Raw genomic sequence first — 22022 nt, forward strand, 5'->3', positions numbered from 1 at the left:
TCAGTTTACTGCTATGGTCCAATATGCAACGCCCTCTGTCGCAACTAAATAAACAGGTGTATAGATCCAGTTTAAATAATTTTCATGACAAAAATTCTCGTATAATAACTTTATTTTTACTAAACAAAACTATGTTAACCTTTTACATATATACTAATGTTACAAAGTAATAATAACAATTGGTTTTACCATATATACAAGAAACAGTGATGTTTTATAACTTAGCAGTACTTATTATTTCTTTCCTATTGACAAAATACTGAAACACTACGTTATTACAATTCATAATTTTTTCCTTTTTCCTGTAATCCAAGAAACCTAGAGTACGTACGTACCCTTTTTAACAGTATATTCTGCTTAAGTACCCCCACCTATTACACGTTCTTTAATAATGCGCTGTAGCAGGCCGTCTTTATTTAGTTTCATTCTGTTTTTCCTGCAGATTGTTTTTCTGTTGGGCATCAGATATTTTTTAAATCTTTTGCTTACAACTTTTACCAAAGAAGTATATAATAACTGTAGATTATAAGAACTTCCTGGTTATGTACAACAGACTACTATAACATGATCATTTAGGAAGTGGCAATAGCTAAATGATCTAAGGCGATGGACTCTGGTAGATTTTTAGATAGCGCACATTCAAATCTTGCCGCAAGTTTTGTTTTAATCAATAATATCCATTCAGCTACAATTTCATTATAAATACAGTTTCATAAATTGTACAATAATACAGCATATTCTTCTTTAAGTATTACTTGTTCCTTAATACTTCCTTATACATGAATATGTAAGGATGCCTTAATACAGTGCTACAAATCCCCTAATATACAATGTAAGGCAAATTTAAACTTAAAATTTGACAATTTTAGCACAAAACTTTAATACGAGTTACATACATTTTAAATTAAAAATTCAATTACTAATTTCCCTTTGAACTTGCCTTTTTTATTCAAAGTCAATTAGACGGAAGCGTTTTAGTAAAAAAGCGTGGCTAAATAAACAGATGAACCGCAAAAAATCCGGTAATTGTTTCTTCAACTGAAGCTCTATTATTAACTTGTAACAAATCTATTTAATATAAAATGGATTTTTGAGAAGTAATATTACATGATAGTAAGGAGTTTTGCATGTTATACAATATTATCATTTAATATGTAAATATTGTACAAAATATAAAAAATAAAATATCTAAATCTAGTATCTTTTGATACAATATAGTTCATTTTGGAGGTTATCAAATTGTAACTGGCTGACATTTGACGATGTCGTATCACTTGTGGGGGGCTGGAACAATCTATTTATACCTGTCTGTTTGATTGGATCCTCTTTTTGACCTATTTTTTTGGGTCTCGAAGTTTAGCTGACCTATAGACACGAAGCTGAACATGAAGCTTCATTTATATATGAGGAACAATGAGTATTATGATGCTTTATTTAACCAAATAGCATTTAAATGACCGTTAGTGAATATCCTTTCAATGGTACTACATGTATCCATTATCGCAACGAAAAGATAGTGGTATAAATATACTTTTAAAGGAATTGATTATTTTGAGATATAAACATTAAATTTTATTCACGGGTAAAACATTGTGGAAGGTTTATTTTTAAAATCGGTAGAATTATACGAGGGTAATGCACGCTTGCACTGTAGTATCCTCTGTAGTTCACTATGCTTTTTGTTATTACAACACTCTATTATTATTATTATCTAAAGAAATATTTATTCTGTTGACTTAACATTTTGTACGAAACTGTACAAATGAATGATAATTGTACGTAGATAATTCATATTTTTATACTTTTAATGCATTTCCCATCCATTGAGTTTGTCTCAGAATAATAAAGTCTTTGATTCGTAGGGTTGATGCGGTTTGATACTTTATGCCTGTCAAAGCGGATATAAAACATGTTTATTATTGTCGGGTTTTACATTTTTCAACAAGACCGCTAGAAAATGAAATTAGCTCTACATTGTAAACTTTTCCCTCACTTCCATCAATGCTTGGTATGCCATATTTAACGTAGCGTAATCCTAACATGTTATATTTACAGCATACTTATGCTAGATTTCAATAAATAATATAATTTTACTATTTAATTCAAGTTCAGTCCCCTAAATTGTTGTATTGTTTATTTATGAGTGTTTCATTAATTAAAAATGTTGACAAATAACAATATGCCACAATGAATTCAGTTGTTTTATACAATTGTTTATTTAAAATGTTACCATATTTAATTCAAGTATAAATCTGAAATATTAATATTAAAATGAGCCATAGTGACATCATTATAACAAGTGTTACCAAAAAACCTTTCAGAAGTGATACAATTTTTGTAATGATTGTACTAATTATACACTAACGTCACGATACTTCAGAGTTTATGAGGGAATTATGAGTTGCATGTTTACAGAATTTTCAAACTTATTTAACTTTCCTTAAAAGCTTGTGTATTATTATAAAATGTGTTTAAAATTACTGTTTAAAACGCGGAAGTTGTAATTATCAAAAATTTAAAAATTATACGACACTATCTTGAATTATGTGTTCAAAACAATTAAACAAAATAGATTGTGATAATAACGTGTATGTATCTGCAAATAAATAAAACATTGCAATGTGTATTGTGCAATTGTCCAAAACAGTTTTTTGTTGAGCTGGAGAGAACGTAGACATGCTTTTGCTTATATAAGTAAACCCATGTCAAAGGTATTCCAGAAGGAAGAGCCCTTGTAAAAGAACAGCGTTTACTTGGAAAAATCTCATTTCCTGTGTCAAACAAGCTTGCTCAAATGCTTTTATTTCCTTACGAAATTACTTTCCGCCTTATAATTAAAAACGAGAACCTAAATATTCCCATAGCAATATTTATTACTATGGAAATTATAATTTGTATTTACTGCTATATGTATGTATTTTGTATAAATATTTAGAATTATTATAGATGTTATAACGTAATAATAAATGTAGAAGTTTAATAAACCTTCCGTATTTGCATATTGATTGTTTAACTCTAAATTAAAACTCTAACTTAAAATTGTTGGAAATATCAATAATGCGAGGTAAATTACTTCTTTGCAAGAAACGAAATACGTGTAAATAAAAACAAACCATTCACGTAAGATAAACAACTTTGGTGATTAATCTGAAACAAAATTATAAACTATCACACAAAATTATGTGCCGAAATGAAAAATAATAAAAATAATATTAAAATTAACAATAATTTAAATCACTCCTTCAAACATAATCGCCAAAGCAAGACTTCAACTAAGACATATACCCAAAGAGAACCTCCAAAGTATTTAAAGGTTTTGAGAAGATGACTTTTACATATTGTAGTTTAGAGAGTGAATTATATAGAATATGATTTTAACGATTGATTAAGTTTGAACTATTTGATAAAATTTTGAACCAAACAAACATCATTACGCTATAGTTTTAGATTAAAAACTTACATAATAAAAAATAACTAAACAGGTTATTTAAAGATTAAATTTTTCAAAATAAGTGTTAAAACTGTCAAAGCATATGTATTATCTGATACTCCTAACAAATTATATTAAATATAACCATTCTGCCAGGTTATTGCAAAATCTAAATCCCTGTGAAATTAAAATAAAACTAAAGGAAATGTCTAAGAATTTTCAATATAATTAAATTAAATTTCTAGTAAAGTAACAAGGTAGGAGGACGCCATACCCGTTTTTACAAAATAAGCTTGACTAAGGTTGCATAGAAATCTCAAGTATATTGTTCTATCTAGCTACGTGTAATATGATTTTACTCAATTTGGTCACAATATACCTTTTCTTATATTTTCTCCTTGCTGTTATGGTTACGTACAAAACCGAGAGGAAAATATTCTGTAAATTTTACATAATTTCCACACTTTCAATAAATTTTAATAGGTCTGGCATGGCGATGTAAAACCTAGACACTTCAATAAATCATCAAATCAAGATATTTAGTACGTAGAGAAGTTTTTACAATTTTGAATATTGTTTAACTAAATAGTATGCCTGTACTTGTTAACTGTACGCAATACATGACCAGTATAAAATGACTAAGTAAGGATTGTCCTGAGCTAAACAATCCTCTATTGCATTCTTTATTGGACTACTAATAACTGAAAATAGTTTAAATGGGACTTAAACGTAATTTATGTGACAATATATGTTGCTAAATCACACGGCACTTGTGATAACAAATAACTTACTGCACTGTGTACACATGAGTTGCATGAGGTACTTAAACTAAGTAAGGGCTGGAAATTATCGCACCTGTGACGCAGTGTTATCTGCCACACTGCATGATTGATGTGGGATGTTGTTCTCTACCCTCATCGGTAAGCTTCAAGATTGCCGCCGGCTCTTAGGCGATTAGACCGATATGATAATAATAATAATAATAATAATTTCTTTATTGCCGTAATAACAATTTTTTACAACATTGCATGGCACGCGTCAAGTCATGTAGATATTTAAATAAAATAATATTGTAGTGTTTACAAAGTTATATGTAAAACTAAGCAAATAAAAGAAAGCACTTAAAATTTTAATTCTCAAATAAAACAAAACTCAAATAGAGAGAACATTATGGCTTATCATGTAGGCCTAAAGCCTGGCACCCCCCACTCAACGGTTGTACCAACTAACCTCCCCGGTCCACGAACTCGCCGACGGAGTAAAAGGCCCCTTGCACCAATGTTGAAACACTTAGGAAACATTGTATAACACTTTTACTTACTATGACATATTTTCAATTTGAAAAATAAATATTGTTATTAATATGCCATATTAATTCTTTTATATTCTCTAAGCGATGTTTACATTCATTCATATCAAATACTGAACCTTACACTGGGTTAGGACATAAGACCAATTAAAACCTCACTAAATTCAGCTCTTTAGGCACGAGACTTAAACAAGCAAATCTAGAAAAAAATACTGTACCTACAGATAGCTTACGTAGTCTTCAGGAAATATTGTTAAGCATGTTTAAAATAAGATTTCTATCCTTAAGAGTTTTGATCTAACTATCGCATTTTATTATTGGATAAAATACTCCAAAAGAGGGAATTATGTACGCTTTTATTATTCAAAATATTTCCTATAAACTATTATTTAATACCTGTATATATCCCAAATAGATTGACGTATAAAATTTTAATTCCCGTATCTGCAAAGCCCTCATCTATACTACTAAATAAAATGTTATGTTGTTAGTGTCCCTCAGTGCGGACCCATTACACTGAAATTTAACATGTGCATCTATAGGATAACATAGAGGCCTATTCCTACCCTAAAACTCGCTCTGGGTTAAGCCCCACTGTTTTTTTAACCCTCTTAAAATTCCATTTTGTATTATATTATTGCCCTTGGATAATTTACCTTGTCGTAAATGAGTTTATGATCACCTGAAAAAAATGTTAAGTATAATAATTTCACAAATATCAACAAGTTATAGTAATTTGCTTTTTATTCAAATCTATGAAAAAAAATACTTTGTACTCATAGTATAAATTATGAATAAAAATTATCTAATTTGTCAGTCATGCTTTACGAATAAGATATTGCGTGCTAAACATTTTTGTATGGATTTTATTTTAAGAACTACTTAAACATTTCATAATCTATTTCATTAAAAATGTTTTGGTAGAAAAGTTAAGAACTACGACGTAGGTTTTTCTTTATACTTAAAATTTCTACTGACTTGTTTAAAATAGTGATTAGAATTTGTACTAAAACTGATGGCACTACTAAAATATAAACAACGCAACCAAAATACTAATATATTATTTTATAGATTGTGGAGGCAATGCAAATGAACAGTATATACATATGAATACTTGAACACATTAAAATACAGGAACAATTACATGTTTTCTTGAAAGTGGCAGAAAGACAAGCAACAAATCAGCGTCATAAATAGAATTCAATCCAGATGCGAAGCCCACGAAATTTCGCATGAAACCTAGGATAACTGCTTGTATTTTAGAAGAGTATTACAAAGATATCAATTTATATTCAAATGGTAATACCCAAATCGATATATGTTGTGGCCATGTGGTTTGGTCCTATATCACTCTAAAGCAGAAAGCAAAACATACGTAACTACATATCATGTCTCCTATAATAACTTTATATTTCAACCAACTGATCAAGTCTATAATTTCATTTAAGAACAGATTTTATTCCAATGTAAAAGAATAACACAAGATTGATTGCCACAATAGCGTCCAATATAGATGTTTAATTAGAGATGAATTCCTAAGAATATATTTTAATGAATCGTAGTCTAAGGTTTGTTCTAAAAAAATAGGATTTACATCGATAAATAAAATTATGATAAATTCAAAAGGCAGAAACTCCTTGATCATGAATACAGCTCTAGGCTAAACTCACTAAGTGATCAAATTAGAATATGTATTGTATTTTTCTTCAACCATAAAATTAAAAAAAAAATATTTCATGCAAGAAATCTAAAGTCAAGTTTCGTCAAGGTTTTAAATTATTTGACAATGCATTCGTTTTTACAGAGGTACAGCGTGGTTTATTCGAGATACACTACACCATTATATATATATATATATATATATATATATATATATATATATATATATATATATATATATATCATTTATTAGACTTCTTTATATAAAGTTTCCTTTAATATTTCGGCTTTGCCGTTTTCAAAAAGGTATAATAATGTATAATAAAAAATAACAACACAGCTAGAAAATTTACAAAAGTAAATAAATAAAAATTGACATAAAGAAATAAACAGGAATTTTTGAACATGTGATTAACACCAAAGAGAAAAAAATAATACCATGAACAGAGAAAGAATTTAGAAACAATAATTTAGAAAAATAATATATAATAAAAACTATTTATCATTTCATCTTTATTCAGACCAAAGGGTACTTTTGATTTTAATATTAACTGATGTGCCTGTTCTAAATTTTCTAAGTCAATTTTGTTTCCATCTTCGGGTACTTTTCAAATACCTTTCTGTGAATAACATTGTTCAAAATTTTGTTGGTGGCCTAATGCGTGTTGGGAACCCAATTTTTCATCCTGTTTTTTACACGAACAACGATGATTATTCATTCTTATGTGCAATGGATTTGTTGTTTAATCCAACATAATCCATTGCACAATTCTTACATGTTAACTGATAAATTACATTTTTAGTTTTGCAATTAAATTCTCCTCTAATAGGGTAAGTTTTATTTGTATTACTACTGGTAAAAAAATTGGACGATTTTATAATTTTGCAAGTATTACATCGTTTGTCTTTTACAGGGTTGACACTTAAAAATTTTTCTCCTTTTCTGAATTTTTAATGTCAGTAGGTTTGCATTCATATATATATTGAATTGAATTGAAATTTGAATTGAATTGCATTTATTTCCAGAAATTATACATTTCTGAGGAGCCCCGCTAAGTACAATACTTAGGTCAGCGGGAACCTATATAACTATATAATAAAACTGTGGAACCAATTCAGAGGCTATTCCTCTGATACCAGCAGCTTCTAAATTTGTTTAAGAGAATCTCATGATCTACCATGTCAAAAGCTTTTCTGCAATCGACAAATAAGCCCGTGGTTTTTTTGTTTTGAATTTAAAGCCATTAAAAATTAGTTCAGTTACATTTATTAAAGCACTTTCTGTCGATCTGCCCTTAATAAAACCAAATTGTTTGTCACTAAAAAAATTGTGATATATTATGAAATTTGGTTAACCTTATCAACATAATTTTCTCAATTAATTTAGAAAAAACAGAAAGAAGACTAATAGGTCTTAGGGTCGTCTAGTTTATAAGAATTTGGTTTTTTTTAATAGGTACTATTGAACTTAGTTTTTAAACTTTCTGGAAAAATACCACTAGAAAAACTGTTATTAATGATGTAAACCAAAACTGGCGCAAATTTCTTTTATTATATTTTTCAACAGACAAACGTTAATTTTGTCATAGCCAGTGGATTTTTTGTTTTTTAGACTATGAACAACAGCTGTTACTTCATCCACGGTGGTAGGAGTTATAAAGAAGGAATTACGTATGACACGGGTAGGGAATGTTTCATTAGAGGGTGCTGAACCTTGTTGGATTGACTGTACTGAGATAAGATGCCTATTGATTTACTGGGCAATAGAGAGCGGCTCCGTTATCACTGTCGCATTATCAAGCTCAATCCGGTCGACGCATTTATCTTTGTTGCCTCCAGTTAAGCCATTGATTATTTTCCATTGTTGTGAAATGTCTCTTTTACAGTTTTTCTAACATATTTGAATAATAATTATTTTTTACAAAATCAATTTCAGATTTTAAGTTTGTGGAGAATTTCTTAAAATAGTTAATAAATTCTGTATCATACGGTCTTCTTTTCGAGATTTTAAAAAGTTTTTTTCGTTTTCCAATTTTTTTAAGTAGTTTTGATGTAATCCACGGACTCAGCAACTTGGCTTTCCTCAGTTTACAGTCTAAAGAAACTATCCTGTTATTATTAATTATAATATTATCTAGAATTTTATAAAACCTGTCATAACATAAATTGACATCGTTTTCAAAGTACACTTCACTCCAATCAACGTTTCTTAATTCAATCTTAACCTTATTATAGTCTATTTTATACTTAAATGCATTAACAACACTATTATCAATAGTCTCTATTGTCTGCTTACTAAATTTAAGCCCCAAAACACAGTGGTCGGTAATACCTAACTCAAATACATCACTATAGAATGTATTTATATATCTATTTCTAACAAAGATATGATCAATACTGGTTCGTGAATTATCAGTAATTCTAGTAGGTTTATTTATCAAGGAAACAAAACCATTACTATTTAAAATATCATTGTAAGAATACGTTACTGTGTTTTCCTATAGTAAGTTAATATTTATATCACCAATATAAATAACGTTATATCTTAATTCAGTGACAAGTTGAGTAAGTTCAAGCAAAAAGGAGTTCTCATGTACATTTTGTAATCTATATAAGCAGACTAATTTAAAAAAAACATATTATTTAATTTGACCTCAAGTAAAAGGGCATCGGCAGAAGTCATATTATTTGATAACAAGATTTCTTTGCAGTCTATTGATTCATCAACAAAACACACAACACCACCTGCTCTATAATTGTTATTGCAATTAGCATAAGTACTGTAACCAGGTAGTGCATAAAGATGTAATTCATCACTACTAATCCAAATCTCACTTAGCACAATAAAGTGTATTTTTTGTTTGATACTACTTAATTCAACAACAAATGCATTAAAATTCTTCCTCAAACTCCTGATATTAGTATAAATTAAGTTATATTTATTCAATGTACTTCCATAATCAAAAAATACTTGTAATTCAGTACCTTCGCTATTCATGTGTTCATTCATTTTTAAAGCTTAACTCATGTGAAAATAACCATTTATAGTAATAAATAAGTAACATAGAAATAAATAACAAATAACAATATACAAATAATGAATTAGAATAAAAAACCCAGTATAAATTAGCAACAATCAACAGATAACTATGAATGAAACAATCAACAATAACAATAACTAACGACAACAATAGAGCTCTGAATAACAACAACAACAAAACTTAATAATAATAAAATAATTGTATAATAAATACTGTGACTTACATGTTTATTTAAGCTTGTTTAGTTCATCGTACGAGTCCACCTTGATATAGCGGTCCCCCTGACATTTCCTGACAAAAAACTTCCCCTCCTTACACCAAGCGTATTGGTACCCTATTTCTCTGCACTTAACTTTCAACTTAGAGAGAAAAATTTTGTTATCAGGAGTCAGGTGCTCGTTGACGTAGACGATCTTATCCGGGAAGGCGGAATTTATCTGTCGAGCAGTTAACCCTTTCTTTTCCTTATACTTGCTTAGTACTGTGTCCCGGATGAACCGCCTGGAGAACTGGACGATGAGGGGCGGTGGGCGATCCTTTCCGAAGGACGGGACTCGGTGGGCCGTCGAGATGTCGCTCTCCTGGATCTCCACTCCCAAGGCAGCACCAACGTCTCTCACCCAGGCCGACCACATCCTCCCTAGGAGTCTCAGGAATACCGTTGACTTCCACATTGTTCTTCCTAGAGTACTGCTCAAGTGCTCTAACTCTGTTCTTGAGAGAAGTTACCTCGGTATTAAGGGTGCTGTTCATAGCTGTTAGGCGCTCGTTTTCTTTCTTAACCAGTGCTAAATTCTTCTTTAATAGTTTTCATTAGATTCGTAGACTCGTCCATTTTATTAGACATGAACTTTACAGATTCAGCTAGGGTATTTATCTTCATTTCTTGTAGTTTTCATTTCTTCAATCATCTGCATTTTTAAAATCTTGGAGAGCACTGATGAGGTCGTTATTAGAAAAAATGTAGCCTTTCGACAAGGTTTTTACATCTCCAGTCTTTAAATGAACGAGTCTTTGTTCCCACGACGTCATCTTGGATGCACTTAGAATGAAAATACTTTTCACAACTTCCAGCGCACTTCACCCTCTGATCTCTTTCGACATCATGCCGGAAGAAGACAGCAGGTAAAGATAAATAATAACTTTAGTGATCCACTCATAGTTCAAACAGGTGTCCCGCAAGGGTCAACGACCTCTGCCACTCTTTTCTTAATATTTATAAATGACTTATTGGATATTAATTTTAAAGGAAATATAAATGCTTTTGCAGACGATATAGCTCTATTCTACACTGGAAAAGATTCTGGCCTTCTTACTAATTCAAATTAACTCTGATCTCCTACTACTAAGAAAATGGTGTTTAATAAATAAAATGCAAGTGAATGTCAGTAAAAACAAATTTTATAAATTTTGGTTTTTTTTTGGTTTTGACTTACCTTCTCCTTTAATTTTCCATTCACTAAACTGCAATTTTCAATTATGTAGCTGTCAACCTTTGAAAAAAGTGAAATCAATAAAAATATTTGGGTCTTTTGCTTGATGAAAAACTTACCTTTTGAACCGCACATTTTAGACTTGCACTCAAAATTAAGATCACAAATAAGAAAATTTTATTTTTTAAGAAATTTTTGTAATTCTAATCTTTTAAGAACCCTTTATTTTGCATTAATCAATTCAAAAACTACAGTATGCTCTACCTTGCTGGGGGGGGTACTTACAAACTTTAATAGATAAGATAAGAACAACTCAAAATTTTTTTCTTCGAATAATTCTTAAAAAATCTAAAACGAGCAAGCTCGTTCCCTTGTTTCAAGAGCTACAAATCCTACCTGTTCAACATCTCTTTATATTTAAGGTCCTGAGACTGTTTTTTGTTAGGAGCGGAAATAGAGAAAGTATTATACCAAATGACCATATTTACAATACGAGAAGCTTCGTAAATAAATCGTTTAAATTACCAAAGTCAACAGATCTATTTTCCCGTCATGTCCATTCAATACCTAGGCCCTAAATTTTTCAACCAACTTCCGCTTCACATAAAGAACTCAATCAATATGAAGTACTTTTGTAAAAAGACAGTCGCTTGCTTTATGGTCAGAAGGAATGTAAGGTGTTTCACCAACGTGCTAGAGTAGTGGTTTTCAAGCATGTTTTAAATGAATATCTCTGCTCACAGATGCTACAGCGGGCAATAAAAACTTGTAATAAGCATAATGCTAGACTCTAATTAGTTTATTTTAGATAAGTTAGTTTAGACTTAGTTTTAGATTAACCTAATCAGTTAATTAATCATAGACTGGTTGCTGATTAAGGAATTTTAATTTATATATGTTTTTGTAATTGGCCAAACTACTTGTAAAAATTGGCCAGTTTTTTTCTCAATGGTTCAAATGATTGTATTGTGGAATTTCTATATGGAAATAAATTCATTTATTCATTTATTCATTTATTCATATTTTACTACAGTTGAGATACATAATTACACTCAATTATCTTTCAGGTCCTTAACGTAGTATTTTTAATTTAAATGTGGTGAACATTAGTATATAATATACATACAACAGTGAAATTATTAATTAGGAGTGATTAAAAAATATTGTGTGATTGTACTATAAGTTAATACAATACATTATTCCATAACACTATTAAATATTTTGAACATTCTATTTGATTAAGTTTTTAGATAAACCTGAAAAAGCTGAAGAAAAGTAAATAAATTGGGTGAATAGGCCAATGGTATTGACCGTGGCGAATAGTCAAGAGACTCGGTCAACTAAGTAACTCATTAGTCTTTTCAGTTATTACTCATTCCTATCCATTTGTGTAATAATCATTAAAGATGTTGGGTTATCGGAAGAGGTAGACAAAAATTACGTACAGTCCAAACAAGTTTTCAAAAACGATTAAATTTCCGTGCACTGGGCAACAACCAACAGTCAGTCCGTGTACATACAGACGGATCGAAGTGAATTGAGATGGTATAAATGTGGTTATTACAATTTTTTACAGCTATTCAAATGTATTTATTTTTCTAGAAATTATGTATATATATATATATATATATATATATATACATTAAACTGTATAAATATTTATAAATGTTAGTTTGCTTATTTAAACGCATATGTGACAGATAAGACCAAATAAAAAATAATTGAATCGGAAAAAAGTAAGCGCTCTGTGGTGTAATGGTAGCACATTCACCCGGCAAGTGAGAGATCCGGGTTCGAATCCCGGCGGAGCGAGTACATTTTGTGATTCACTGTTTATTGAATTTATATATATATATATATATATATAATATATATATATATATATATATATAATAACACGATTCACAGAACCCGATCTCCTGCTGTAGCTTGCAAAACACCACTAATACACAGTTCTAACGTAACAGTACAGAATACCATTGTTGATCAGCTGTTATTCGTGCGTTACCAACTTAGAAATTAATAAAACAAAAAAACTGCATTTCGATGATTAGTAAACAATAATGGGAAAATGTTTGCTTCATTTATTTTTGAACATTTGATGTAAATTTTGATTTAAAAAAAAAATACAACGTAATAAAACATGATATTTTTATTTACAAACAAATTTATTTAACAGTTAATCTTGTTTTCTCAATTTATCTCATCATTAAGGAACAAACATTTTGTTTTTGTTTTATTTTAACTAAATACCGTACGGTATTTCTTTACAGCTAGTAATGTATTATACTGAATAAAATCGATTTTTTGGTACTTATTTCTGTTTTATTTTAGACTTTGATAATATCAATTTTCTCAGAATTAAATTCTCTACAGTTAATTTTTGTTGATTTTATGTATTTATTACCAATTTAACAAAGTTATTGTCATCAAACTTAAAAAAACATTGTTTCGTGCCCCAATTTTTTGCATTTAACCCTGAATCCCTCAAAAACTACTACAGTTACAGTTCTGAAACCTGTTTTATTAGCTTTATCAAGTAAAAATACATAAGAATCCACGATATTTCTTACTTAATTAACATTTCCAAAATTTCAGTATGGCTTTATTTTACTCTTTACCCAGGAATTCAGGCGAAATCTTTCGCTAGCTGTAACTGTTTTTCGGACCTATGTTTATATAACATTTTTTCATTATTTTTACTAGTACAATGTGCTGTAGAAGTGGGGGGAGAACTTCATGAATCACCCTGTATATATATGTGTATATTACAGATAAATTTCATTCATAAATGTTTATAAAAACTGTTATAATAACAGAATAAAATGAAAATTTTAGTAATAACCTGGAACAAATATAGAAGTTTTACCTGTAATATTGGCTAAATGAATATAGCAAGTTTGTTACAAATATTTATCACTAAACGACGGGCTTATGGAGATTGTACATCACAAGATAACTTGTTCCAATATTTACTTAAAAATTATGAATGGAAATCAAGATTATCTGTACTGGCAGGAAAATGGAAATTTAAAGAAGGATAAAAAGCGTTTGCTTACGGTCTGCTACACTCTTACAAAACCATTCGTCTAAGAGAAATCTCACAAAGACTCTTTCCTCGAGCAATGCTTTTATACAAGGCGAGTCATGAATATATACAAACGTACATCTTTAACAATAAACATTGTAGCATTTATTTTTGATCAGAAGTTTATATTTATGTGGAAAGAGGGACCATAACTAGTTTTGCTGTAATATAAAACAACTAGTTGTATTGAATTATCTATGTTATAGAATAAGAATTATTACATCTTGAAATAAGTAAGATGTAGTGAATTTAATTGCACAATAAATGATCATTAAAGCTTTGAAACATACTGGTCATCTTATTGGGGTTTCTACGATTGGAAAATTAATCTCGTAGACTACCATGCTATAGTTTTAACGATACGGTTGTATTGTAGGTACGGAGATGAGTTTCGACTTTTCTGTCACCCACGTATACATTCTTTCATGCCAGAAAGAGAATATATAATTATTTTTCAAAGGAAAACACCATTTGACTTATTATAACTTTTTATGGTATAAATACGTAGTTATTGTTTTTGTTTCATGATTAAAAAAGAATAGTTTTTTTATCTGTTGACGTAGTTAGATAGGACAATAGAATAAATTATACTAATTTTAATGTAGTTTAAACTATTTTCTTACGCCTTGTTAATGAGTAATAATAACATTAATAGTGGAGTTTAGTAAAGAAATGTGAATCAATATGCAGGTTACGTAAAGGGTCGTTTCTTCATTACATAATTTTCAACAGGTAAGTATAGAAACTAGTATTTTTATTTGCTTTAAAAGTTCTTCATTTGTATTCTATTTAGAATTGAATTTATAGAAGCTAATATATCGTAATATGCAAATGCATTACATGAAGTAACACTGCTACAAAAGGTTTTAGGCTTTACGCACGTGTCCTTATAACGGAGGGTAACACAAGTGGTAGGGGAGTTCCCTTCACTCTAAACTTTCTACCCTCCCACGAAACTCAAATCCAATAGCTAGAGTATCCCCTTCGAACGTTAAGCTGCTATTGAAAAGAGTAAAAACATTTTTTAAGCGTTTATATAAGTTTCGTCTAGTTTTTTTAATTATAATTGAATCTGGTGCGTGCATTTTATTTACAAAAAAGTTTCAAAATAATAATATATCTATTGCTATGAATAGTATTAAAAATACTTATAAAATATAAATAAACTAATAAAAAAGAGAAACGAACTACAACATTTTGTGTGCAGATGGAGAGTAATACAAATTGTGCATAGGATTACATTGCAAGTTTTTCCACTCATTTTCTTTAAAAAATATAATAATACTCTGTTGGAATTATCTGTTCATTAAAGAAAACGAATACTACTCTATAGATTATTTTATTCAATTAGATTTTAGAAATATTTATTGAAAAATAAAGGATGGTAAAACATTAGTAACGATATCGTTTTAATAAAAATTATTAATTAGTTATAGAGCGTAGCCTACTATATTTTAATGCGCTTTCTAAAACACACATTTAAAAACTTAAAATAGAAAGTGATGGTGAGGGGGATACAAATTCTTTTGACATTCTCAAACTTTAAAAATTTCTAATAACTAAATATTGAATTCCCTTTTACTAATCAATCAATACGGCATTGCTTAACAGAGTGGATTGGAAAACAATTAATTTCTATAGCCCATTATATTTTGTATAAAAGCAACTGTAGTACCTCTTGCAATCAATAGATTTTTTCCACTTTAAAAATGTAATTTTTATTTTACTTTGATCTCATCTACAGTTTAAACAAAGCACACATAAGAAAGACAATAATTGAGAGGCAAATTGTAAAACAAAAGAATTTTATTCTGAAAAAAGTTCTTTGCCAAGACAAAAGGTCAAGATTGTATTACAGGTCATCTATTCACAGGAGTTTCTTTGTTCTCCCTTTCAATGCACTTTCACTTCACTAAATTCCAATCAAATATCCTACAAAAATGCTGGATAGAAAGAATAGTTTGACGGAATAAAATTGCTAGAATGTTGATTTTAACTGCTTTGTATTTCTCTTCAGTCGCATTAATAATTATTTCCATTTCATTTCAAACTTCCAGTTATATTATTTATCACAAATAAATCTTTGAAAAAGAAGCAAAATGTTTTAATACAGGTTAAATTTTCTTTTCTTTTATAATATCGATTAACTATATAATTTAAATATAAGATAATTCTTAGCATATTAGTGTAAGCGTAAGCAATGCCTACCTAATTATAGTGACTTATAGTGTCCGTTTCTTTGAGAATCATATTTATGCAACGTAACATATACAAAGTTATCTATCTATATTTACAAAATAAATCCTGAGACCATTTTATGAACCGACATATTATTACAAGTTAAGATTTGACAAACTCCGTCCCGTGTAACAGGCATTCCTGAAGTTGAATATAAAACTCTTTAGTCTATATAAATTTATTCTTAATATGTCTTGAGGACTGATAAACAGACCTACAAAATTCTATATTTTGACACGTACCATTATATGCTTAATCTTGTTTCAGTTCAGTTATGATTCATAGCGTTTTCGGTGAGATTGGAAAAGTACTAAAGGCAAGTGTCCAATAAATAGATAAAATGCAAGGAACACAAGCCGAACTGTAAGAATACTTATTAATTTATTTACATGTAATGTTAATATATATGTAACAGTATGTTTTAAACTCAAACTACGCATTATGATAGAAAAGTGATACCTTATTGCTCTTCAAATCTAAATGTCTAAATCACAACAAACAATTAACAACTATATTATTATAAAGATAATAAATTTTTACATGTAGTGGGCTTTTATTACATGTAAATAAAATTATTAAAACAGTTTATATCAAATTTACAAATGAAAAAATGTCAGTTGGTTTTCCGACTGCTGACACATTTGTTTGTTTGTGCTTAATCAAATAATAACATAATTTTAAAAGTCAGTTCCATGGAAACTAAAACTAACATAAAAACACATATTTATCCACAACTACTTGATAAATACCTTCAACATTTAAAGGTTCTAATAAAATATTAAGATATTGAAATTTTCATGGTCAATCAATATTGTAAATGCATTTGCCAACTTACAATATTCAACAAATTAAATACTTTTGCGTCATTACATACATATATATATATATATATATATATATATATATATGTGTAATGGTAGCACATTCACCCGGCAAGTGAGAGATCCGGGTTCGACTCCCGGCGGAGCAAGTACTTTTTGCGATTCAATGTTTATTGAAATTAAATAAGGCTAATGCCATTTATACAATTTAATGTATATATATATATATATATATATATATATATATATATATATTATTAAATACTTTTTATTTTACATTTCGTAGACAAATAAAGAACACATCATTATTTTATGTACATGAAAATTATATTTCAGAATCTCTTTTTTTCATTGCTATTTATAAGTATTAAATCATGAGTAAAACTAGAATCAAACTCGATCGTGGAAAAACCAAGACCTTCCACCCCAAAACATCTAGAAACCCTCGTAAATGTCATTGATGCTAATTAGAGTTAATTAATACTTGCATTTTGACATAGATAAACATAAATTTTAATCATTTAGGAGTTTTATTCTACAATATGTATGGACTATAAATAGTTTTTAAGTTTTATAATTTTATGTTGTTACATGCACCTGCTAACTTGAACTATTAGGATGATTAGAGGAATGTAATACGGACATATAAGTCAGCATTGAACATTTATTTTTGTATTTACAACAAATTAAGTCCCAAAAACTAGACGGGAATGGTTATAGCACCGTGTAACACAAAATCAACAGACTGGCAGTTCGGAACGTAGGTCTATTGACTGGTCTGCTGGAGTTCAATAGGCCTTTCAGACGGGACGATACAATGTACAGTAGGGTTTTGGCCTTTATAGCTAGACGTGCTTTAACCTGACTTTTAAGATATTATAAATCCTCATTTTTGCTTACATAAAACTAAACATAACAATATTGTGAATACACAGCATGATGTGTTCCTTGGTGTGAGAAGGACTGCTGGTTATAACAGGATGTAAATGAGACACAATATTGTTAAAAAAAGATTTACCTTTCAATTTTGCAACCATATAACGTGAAATTATGTTTTAATAATTTATTACACACAGGTATCCAATGGACCTGAGAAAAATATAAACACCGGTATTCCAGTCTGCTTTAAGTATCCTGTCCACGCCACTTATAAATACCAATTTTTTTACATCAAATATCTAAAAACAAATCCGTTTCAATGGTTCCACCCTAATTGAGTGTATTAAAAATTTCGTTTAGCTCGTATGGAACACCTAAACTAACTCAAGTTATTCACGTTTTAAATATATGTATATTGTGAAATATTTTAATAATAATTATGTTTTTCCGGGATAAACTACGGTAAACATAGCTTAATATATTTTAGAATCACTTTAGACAACCTTATTCAACAAAAATATATTTTTGACTATCTAAAATAAAAATGAAAAACTGCTAAAAGAAGGCTATAGATTCACAGCTACACAAACATTGTTCTAAGATATTTTCCATAATAGTGTACTTTAATTTAAGTCTTTGAAATTATTATAACGTTTTCTCGTGCAGTCAAAATAAAGGTAATTTTAGATTGATGTAAAAGCTGCAGGTAAAATTTTGTGAACTCAAGTCAATGTTTTGACGTTTTATGAAATTTATTTATTTAATAGTATTTATTTAAGAACGGCTTCACATATTTGATAATATGCTAGGAAGTTAAATCTCGGTGAAAAATTCACTTCTGTTTACCTTGATAAAACGTCATTCCTCCCAAAATTCGACCTTTATTCCTTATTCTTTGCCTCAACTTGAAAGTTTGTCTTACAATCGCAATAATGATCCTGAGTAAAATTTTACTGCCGCCATTGTTCCTCTCTTTTTACATTATTTTACTTTTGATTTTCCTAGACTCAATATATAATATTCTTAATAGTTTAGGAAAAATTATATTCTGTATTAAGTGCATTTTTAATTTTTACTTAATGTTTCGTTCTTTTTTAATTATGAAAAACATATTTAAAAAAATGCCTTTTCTACTTTAAGAACGTAAATCACGCATCGCTGTGTTACACTACCTCTTAAATGTTTATTAAGCAAGCGGTATTCACCATGACATTTGTTACAATTAAATTTGAAGACTTTACATTTTTCTTTTACATTACTTAAACTCTGCAGAGTGAGTATAACAGTTTTTCCAGATTCATTGTTGAATACATAGATCAGCTGGAACATTACTTGTTGAAAAAAAATTCTCTAGAAACATTCGTAAACATATAAAACCTTTGTGTTTAGAATTTGTTGTGAAAACGAAAATTTTGTGTAGGAAACAGGAGTTTTCGGAAATTTGCAATAGTTCCGTGATACAGTAAGTCAGACAAACTTTGTTTCAAGGTCTCACATAAGATATCTTCCTTAGGTGAACAACTAACCTAAAACATAACTACCATCTATGATAATATAAACAAAGCTCACGAATCACATATATCTGGTAAGTTTATTTAAATTACCCTATATTGTAGTTATAAGTTATTATCCTTAGAAAAATATCACATTACATAATATCTCAAAAGGTAGTACTGATTTTGGATTTCATATAATAATAAAGTTGAAGATTATATAACAATGTAGTAGCAAAAAGACCTAAAGGAATTTAAACATATGCATAAACACAAACGGAGGTGACGAAAATCTTAAGAGAATATCTACATTCAACTATGGAAGAACAAGGATTAGCAGAGTTAATAAATACATACCTCAAAAGACAACAAATATTCTACCATAGTTGATTATGCATATAAAACTAAAGAAAATATTTATAAAAATGTTGTGTTCAAATCCTGATAATAGTTATACGTTTCTCATATATTTTATAAAAAATTATGATTGCAAATTACATTTATTATTTATGATAAATAACAATTATCAAGAAGTACGGAAAACTAATTAGAGTACACAACAAGAACAAAGCTTTCTAAATATATATTATTCGGAACGGGGTTAACAGCATGCTTCTGTATTATAAAACTCAGAGGATATTATATAAAATCTTGCTCTCTGGAATACGAGGATGAGTAATAAATCCCTAGCTTAAAATAAATCACAAATAAGAAGAACGAAGGATTTGTGATATCTCCAGGATTGACTTTCACTTTAATATAATAAAATATATTAAGTGCTTACGTAAATTAAAATTAATACATGGGATTAGATTTTATGAACTAAGTTTTGTTCATTTATTACCTGAGAGGTTACAATGGTTTTTTATTCTTTTAGTATGTCTTTCAATTTGTGTGATCTCTCCTCAATAAATCTCAATAACTAACCTGCCTCTCAACTTTATAATTTTGCATAGAGATTCTTTAATTACAGGCAAAATTGAGTTCGATGGTGGTTTGTTATTGTATGACGTTAGGCTGAGCGTTTCTCAACATTTCTACATTGATGTTATGGTAACAATGATAACAACTAAAAAACTGCAGAATAAAGAACATTTTTAATTTTTACGTGCTACTTATAGAATTACAATATCCCATGTAACCCCGTTGAAGTAAGTTACGTCACACATAACATGTATATTTGTAATGTATGGTTGACCTTTAATATCAGTATTTTTTACATTTCCACATCTTTTTTATGTTAAACTAAGTTGAAATAATGTTATATCGTTGAAAATTATATAAACACTCAACAATAAACTTGTGATTACACGAACAGTACGAATGTAACTGAAATCCTTATGGATGTAACAGAATGATAAATCATCACATGTAGCAGAACAAAACCGGCAGAGTGATGACTAAATAAACATACAAACAGGTCCTAGTGCAATAAACATTAGTATATGGAGACTATACGTTACCTGGTAGGTAGTCCTCTGTCTGCGCACCACCTCTTAATGATGAGCACATTTCAGCCTTTACAGTATGTACAGTACATGTACTCGACGTAGTCAGTTATTAGACACAGACACAACATATATTCTTTGTATTTAAATATAGTAAGGTAAACCAATACATGTATTTAACTGCCTTAAGGTTACCTATTGTGATATTCAATATAGTTTATTTTATTCTTTGTTTGAAGTTTATTTTTGGCGATGGAAGGATTGTGAAGTAACAGGATTTTCCGGACATTTTCCATCGTTCACTGAAACAAACTTGCAGTAAACCTTCGTTTCGAGATCAGAAATCTGATGTCTTCTTCAGCTAAATAAATGACCTGATGCATAATTACAAACTAGGTTAAAATAAACAAATCATTCCAAAAGCGTTGCGACACGCTTGAGTCAGGAATCACAACCAACAGTCGTAGTTGGTTGGTAGACGAAGGCAGACGAATTCTGATCTGTATTCTGGAGTTCAGTTTTAATGATTAGTGTAGTGTATAGTTTTTTATTAAGTCCATGCTTTTAGAGTAAGTGAAGTTGGCCAACAACATGGTGGTTGTGATTCCTGATTTATGCGTGCCACAACGTTTTGCTATGATTTGTTTATTTTAACCTAGTTTGTGATTATGTATTAGGTTAGTTATTACCAGAAGAAGATATCAGATTGCACATATCGAAACGTAGTGTTACTGATTTACTGTTTCACTGAAGATGACTTAAGGATACCTATTTTGATATTCAATATAGTTTATTTTATTCATTGTTTGAAGTTTATTTTTGGCGATGGAAGGATTGTGAAGGAAACAGGATTTTCTGGACATTTGCCGTTGTTGAGTGAAACAAACAATCACTGAAACTATGTTTCGGGATCTAAAATCTGATCAATTCTTGAGGTAAACAAATAACCTGATGCATAATCACAAACTAGGTTAAAATAAACAAATCATACCAAAGCGTTGTGACACGCTTAAGTCAGGAATCACAATCTACAGTCGTAGTTGGTTGGTAGACGAAGGCAGACGAATACTGATCTGTATTCTGTGTTTAAATGTTAATGATTAGTGTAGTGTATAGTTTTTATTAAGTGCATGCTTTACAGAGTTAGAGAAGTTGACATAAAATCATTTACGTACAGCCTCAT

The 22022-nt window shown here is 29.4% G+C and overlaps 1 protein-coding gene and 1 non-coding gene across 5 annotated transcripts in view; both read left to right on the top strand.

Annotated features, from left to right (window-relative positions):
• LOC124366923 (tyrosine-protein kinase receptor TYRO3-like) overlaps window positions 1–22022 on the top strand; it is a 423273-nt gene that overhangs the window by 212518 nt on the left and 188733 nt on the right. The window lies entirely within an intron of this gene.
• Window positions 12614–12684, top strand: Trnaa-ggc. Its single transcript has one exon. It is a non-coding gene; the product is annotated as a tRNA-Ala (tRNA).

This window comes from Homalodisca vitripennis, chromosome 7 (assembly GCF_021130785.1).
Source record: "Homalodisca vitripennis isolate AUS2020 chromosome 7, UT_GWSS_2.1, whole genome shotgun sequence".
In the NCBI taxonomy this organism is placed as follows: Eukaryota; Metazoa; Arthropoda; class Insecta; order Hemiptera; family Cicadellidae; genus Homalodisca; species Homalodisca vitripennis.